This window comes from Amborella trichopoda, chromosome 4 (genome assembly GCF_054954075.1).
Source record: "Amborella trichopoda isolate Santa Cruz 75 chromosome 4, AtrichopodaSantaCruz75HAP2 v2.0, whole genome shotgun sequence".
In the NCBI taxonomy this organism is placed as follows: Eukaryota; Viridiplantae; Streptophyta; class Magnoliopsida; order Amborellales; family Amborellaceae; genus Amborella; species Amborella trichopoda.
The window spans coordinates 15,840,304-15,846,964 of NC_142339.1; the positions used below are offsets into that span (position 1 = coordinate 15,840,304).

Genomic DNA, 6,661 nt, shown 5'->3' on the forward strand with positions numbered 1-6,661 from the left:
AAATGAAATTGGAAAAACCCATCATGCAAGACTTAATCCTATGAGAAACACTACTCTTTTGGCTAACTAATGACATTAAAATCCCCTCGATACACCATGGCAAAGAAAAATCCTACCCTATGTCAGAAAGCGCAAGCCAAAATTTAGGCCTAATCGCAAGAACATTTGGTCCATGAACATTTGTTACAAGCATTCGATTACCACTAGAAATATGCACAAAAATATAGGAAATACACCAAAACTCTACACTAGACCATTCAAACATGAAGCACATAGGGGTCCCAAATAGTTTAAATATCACTAGATAAACTATTAGACTCTTTACAACAAATTTGAATAGGTCTACAATCCCATAAATCCCTAACACACTGAATACAAGGACTTGAAATCTTAGTTTCACCAAACAAAACCAAATCAGGGCATTCTTTTTTGACAAGCATAAGAACCTTTCAATTTCCTTTATATCATGAAGTCCTCTTGTATTCCACGATAAAAATTCTTTCGTTGAGAAAGAGAAGAACCAAGACTGATAGCATACCTACTAACAAACATGGTTGAACATCCTGAATTCACAAGCTTTTTCCCCTTGCCCTTCATGGCACTTTTTTTACTAGATTTTTCCATTTTTAGTGGCTTTGCTTGCTTTCCTTTCTCACCCGCACTCTCGGTCCTCATACTGGTACTACCCTTCTTCGTCGGTTGTTGTCTTACTGGGCTTTGTATTGCTTGTACAACATCCACGATTGTTTGAGTTGAATCACTTTCTTGGATCTGTATAGCCACCAACATCTGATAAACCTGCTCACGCTCACACAGTTCATAATGCCTTTGTCTATTGTTGGAATCACACACAGAGGCAGTGTGTCTTCTATTACCCCTTCATTAGTTCATTTAATACGTGTTACTTCAGAGCTTCTATCATATATAAATTCAACATTTTTCGTTATTACCAACCCAGCCTCTTTCTAATCAATCGCAATAATTTTATCTTGAGGTCTGTCACTCCAATCAGAAGACTTTGGGGGGTCTCGGCTTTGAGGCCACCACCGCTTTCTTGTAAGGGAGAATTCACTGCAAACCTCTCATGGCTTCTTCTAAACTCAAACACACCAACTTCTGTGTTATTTCCCCATCGTTTTTACTACTCCCATCGTTTCTAATTGCTTCCAATCATAATTCCACATCGCTTCAAATGCTGCCAAATCCTTACCGCTACAACTTCCCATACCTCTTTCAGCTACCATCTGTCCCCATGAAGATTTGAAATCTACTCTTCCTAACCACATGCAACTTCCTCATTTTTTTACTTTTTTTTCCCTTGACAAATTTCCACCTTAAATGTTTTATCACCGTTACCTCTACCAGATCTACTAATACTAACCATCTGATATCTTGCTTCAATAGATTTTTTATTGTCCCTACTTTGCCCCTTTACACGCCATTCCATTTTTCAACCTTTTTGATTCACATCGCCTCCCGTTTTAAAACCGCCTCTTTGTCTCCATTCCTTTTCTCTCCGCATGTCCTTACCCTCATTTGGCCATGTATCCCATCTTCTTCCTTCTTCCTTCTTCCATATGATTTCTTTGCAACTCCACCAGATTCCTCTCCCATTGATGCTCCTCTTTTCAGATACTATTATCAGGATTCTCACCATATCTATTGTTTTCTACCTCTTACTTCTTGCCAACCATCATCACATCTGCTCCATTCATGTGTTAATATTCTTTCCACTATTTCCATTACATCTTAATCCTCGATCAAAACTTTTAGCATGAAATCAAAATTCTCTACTGTCATAATAATGTTCGCAAGAATAGATTTACCTTGAATATTTTTAATTGTTAAATGAATAATACCAACGCTTTTTTTTCAATCACATCTTTCCAATCAACTTCTGCAAATTTACCAGTGTTTGTTTAAAACCTCTAAATTCCAAGCATAAATCGGTATACTCTCCACCTTGACTTAGCATCTCTCAGTGTTAATTTTTTAAATATTCAAGGTTTTAGACCAATTTTGAACTGTCCGGAGTTTTCCTTTATATCTCCAATGGCTTCTCTTAATAATATTTTTACCCTTCTCTCTTCAAGATAGGAAAAATAATACAAATCTATTTGTAAAAAAAACGTACAAACAGGTTTTTTTGATAGATTTCATACCTTCCATGCCCATCTGTTCAGACCTTCAATGTTTGTTAATGGCAGAGAGAAAGCCCCCAGTAACGTTGATCGCAATACCTTCCTATAATAGGAACATATTTCATCCACCACTTTTAGATTTACGGCATATCAGGGAAGTCATCCACCACATATGTTTGTTCTTTAGCTCCATAGTACACATTAGATTAAGAATCCGGCATGTTAACCATCTGAGCATTACCTATGCCTTCACTCACACTCTTAATGAATTTATTTATTTTCAGCCTTTTCCCTTTCAACAAAGCCATTTATTAATAAAAATTATTAATAATTAAAAAATTCTATCACTATCTCTCTCTCTCTCTTATGACGCATCTTCCACCCAACCTCATTCACCAAGCCTCACACCAAACCTGAAGAATCTTCATGTTATAGGCTTCCTAACCTTATCCAAGGCTGCGAATATTTTTCTTGCATGGCACATTAAATCTGAACTATGTGATGTTTTATATATTATAGATTTTTGTTTTCTTCTCTTTATACCCCCATCTCTCTCTTCCCCCCTCTGAATCTTTGCTAGCTGCTACCACTCTCTTCCTATCTTGCTCTCTCCACTTTGTATTGCTTCCATCTTGGCCATTGGTTTAGGTGCGTGGGCTTAAGTAGTGTTGGAAACTACGACATCGGGGCAAAACTTGACCATGTGTTGAGCCAGAGTAGCCAAATAACTCACGTCTGCTTTCAAGTTACTTGGCCCAAGTTAGGTAGGTTATGGACTCGTCAAAAAGTGTTAAAAATATAAATAAGAGAAAAACATCGCAAAAAATATGAAAAATATGTTGAAAGTAAAATTAAAGAACACATGTAAATGAGGTTAAAAAAGTTGATAAAAATAGATTTTGAGAAAGTCAATTTGTGACCGAGATATTTTACAAATTACCCAAAAAGAAGAAAAAATATAAAAATAAGTATTTATAACCAAAATGCTTTTCAATCTTTGTTAAGACGATAGATAGCATAAACAAACATGTTACAAATAAATTTTTTATTTTTGGATTTGTAAAGTTTATAAATTTTATTTAATATCCCAGAGCATGACCAACAAACGCAAGCGAGCGAGCCACTCGAGTTACTCAAGAGGGACCTGATTAGTCGAACAATAGGCTTAAGGAGGTCATCAGTCCAGGTTTAGTACAATGCCTAGTTACTGGCCTTGAAGCATCCAATTAAGCTATTCATAGCATAGGTTGTAAACCATATCTGACAATTGATTCACATGCAAGATTGCGAGGTTGAGGGCCATGGTTGTGAACAATTGTACTTGATCACCCACCAGGGTATGCAGAATAGAGAGGGGACATGTCTAGGGAAACACCCATATTTGGCCGCTGATTTAAAAGGTGGGATGACCGAGGGTCTAGGCTAAATTTCAGGGTTTATGATTAGTGTGGGACATGTAGTAGTCTATGGTTTGGGCTATGGGCCATGGCTGACTACCTGTGTGGGATATGGAGTGACAAGGATCTAAGCCTAGGGCCATGGCTGAATGCCAATCAAGGTCCGGACCATGGGGTTGACCATAGGAGTTTTCATAACCATAATCAAGAGTTTAGAGTGAGATGTTCAAAGAATGCCTTCACTTGGGGTGACTACCGGCATAGGTTTGAACCAGAGCTAGCCACTATTTGCATAGAAAGTGAATGAGTAGCAGTGGTACTGAACAATAATAATAATATGGTTGGGCCCGTATTTATCGTTACTTGAGCTCGCTTGGAGGCCTGGGCTCTATGAACCCCCTCTCAAATAATCTCTTGACCCCCGTGCGGTTTGAATTCGCTGCCCCACTTACTGATATCACTCTTTGGCTTTCACTACAAATGGCTTTTAGAATTCGTCCTTGGTAATTCGCCCTTGGTAACCTCCTTCTAATAGATGTATTTATGTGGGGATTCTGCCCCACTTACCGATATCCTCGGTGGAGTCATGGGCTTAACTCACGATTATGTAACTACAGAGCCACTTTTTTAAGTAACAAAGAGAGAGAAAGAGAAAGAACGAAAGAGAGAAAGAAGTCTCTCATGACACAAACACTATGTAAGCTAGTGGTTAAAGTGATCCGAGAGTTAATCTCTCTAAGGATATTTCCTCAAGAGGACCCTAGCTGAAGTGATCGAGTGTGAGAGATGAGAGGGAGAAGAGAGAGAATAAGAAAGCGAGAGAAAGAATGGGATAAGAGAGAGAGAGAGGAAGTAAAGAAGAGAGAGTAAGAAAGAAGAGGGGGGAAAAGGATTCATGAACCTGTTGTGGTTTCGTGTAATATAAAGGAAGGGAGAGAGAGGAGGTTATCTAAGAGAGGTTAGAGAGATGAGGAGAGTGGGATGAGGGGATATGGGCCCGTGTGAGGTAGGATGAAACAAGGGGAGAGATAGGAGGGGAGAATGAGGGATAAAGAGGAGAGCATGGGCCTGCTGTAGGCCCGTGTAAATGGGTAAGGGCGAGAGAGAGTGCAATAAAGGAGGGGGGATGGGAGTGTCACAGACTTGTCGTGGGTCTATGTACATGAGAGAGAGAGAGAGAGAGAGAGTGAGAGAGAGAGATGGGCCCACTACGGGCTAGTGACATGGAGAGAGAGAGGGAAAGAGAGAGAAAAAGAGAGAGGAGGTGGCATCACAGACCCGCTACAGATCCACGCATAAGGGAGAGAGAGAAATAGAGAGGAGGGCATCACGGACCTGCTGCGGGTCTCTGCCCGAGAGAGAGAGTGAGGAAGACAGAAAGAAAGAAGAGACGGAAAGAAAGAGAAGAGAGAAAGAGAAAGAGAGAGGAGAGAGAGTGGACCTAGGCAGGCTCGAGTCTAGTACACATTTGAAGGTCCCTTTGAGCACTCCTTAGAGAGAGGGCTTGGTCTTTAGGCTATGGTTAAGGTCTAGGTTCTAGGTAGATGGACCTAAGTGGGTCAGGGTAGTGTATGATGTATGTTGTAGTGTTGTCTAAGATGTATGGTAGCCTAGGATGTATGGTAGAATGAGGTGTATGGTGGTCTAGGGTAGTCAAGAGTGAGATGTATGGGGTAGGGAGTAGGAAGTTTGGGGTTATGGAGTCGGGAGTTTGGAGTTCTAGGGAGTAGGTAGTTTCAGGTTCTAGATAGTACTGAGTTTGGGGTTCTAAGGGAATGCAAACGGTAGTTTCTCTCCATAACAATTGTTTCTCTCTGCTCTCTTTTTGAGTTAGGAATGGGTTAGAAGCAAGATAAGGGGCTCAATTTCTCATTTAATTCTCAAGCATTCCATTACATTTCCCAAAACTCTCAAGAACCTCTATTACAAATAACTTAACTTGTTTATATAGAGCATTCATGAAATATGGGTGGATGCTCAAAAGCTACCAAAATTGCTTGAAATAAAAAATTTAATGGAATAAAATAAAAATCCCGTTTTTGTGAATAATGACCAAATTGCCCCTTAGCACTTTTCATGAAATGATAAAACTACCCACCTCTTTGAAGGGCCTTTTGCCATTTCTGGGCATCGGGGGGTTCTTCGGACACTTTTGGTGGCAATTCGGATGATCCAACTCCGTAAAATCGTTGATTGCATCATTATGCACGTTTTGTTTTCCTTTGATCGACTTGAATCGAAGGTTTGAGGAAGTTCCCAAAATCCGACCAAGTCCATGAACTTTTGAATCTTCGACTACCAATATAGCATGATCTGTGATGTTTCGAGTCTTTTTTTTTTTTTTATCTAAAATTGAAGAAGACTTCATCACGATTGTTTTCTGATAAAAATTTTCAGATTTGGTATTTGTTTGAGCGCATTCCAAATTGGGGAGGTCACCAAAAAATGGGTAAAAAAGGATGAAAAGGGTGGACATGACTGCAGGTCATGGGTAAAAGAGCCCAAAAATAACAGGAGTTGGCGAAAATTGTCTTCACAACGCCACTTCCCTTGTTCAAGTGAAAGCCCGCAAAAGGGCGCTTGAACGGACAAGACGGAATGACGTGCGGCAACCGCCTCAGCCCACGACTAGTTTCCAAACAGTCAAGATCCTGGCTAATGAGGTCTGCCTAAAATCCTCAAAAGCCAGTATCTAATCGCAACACCAGATGGCTTTTCGAGGAGTGAAAGCCGCATAAGATCTCCCAAGAACATGGCTCATCAGGGGGTGAGAGCGGCATAAGATCCCCCAAGTTTCAACATGGTTCATCAAGGAGTGAGACCAGCATAAGATTTCCCAGCAATCATGGCTTATCAAGGGGTGAGAGCCGCATAAGATCCCCCATGTTTCAACATGGCTCATTAGGAAGTGAGAGCCGCATAAGATCTCCCAGAAATCATGGCTCATCAGGGGGTGAGAGCTGCATAAGATCCCTCATGTTTTGACATGACTCATCAGGGAGTGAGAGCCGCATAAGAACTCCCCAGTTCAACAACAACAACAGTCCTTGAGGGTGAGGACAATGACTAAAAGATCCCTTTGGAAATGCTAAGGACCATTACGATGGTAAGAAACTGACGAAG

General features: G+C 40.4%; 1 long non-coding RNA gene across 1 annotated transcript; it reads right to left on the reverse strand.

The window, feature by feature from the left end:
* Positions 1 to 276: 276 nt before the first annotated feature.
* Positions 277 to 2,552, reverse strand: LOC148782322 (uncharacterized). Its single transcript, XR_016053263.1, has 2 exons — positions 2,163 to 2,552; positions 277 to 1,702 (listed from the first exon to the last, which is right to left on the reverse strand). It is a non-coding gene; the product is annotated as an uncharacterized LOC148782322 (long non-coding RNA).
* Positions 2,553 to 6,661: the final 4,109 nt, after the last annotated feature.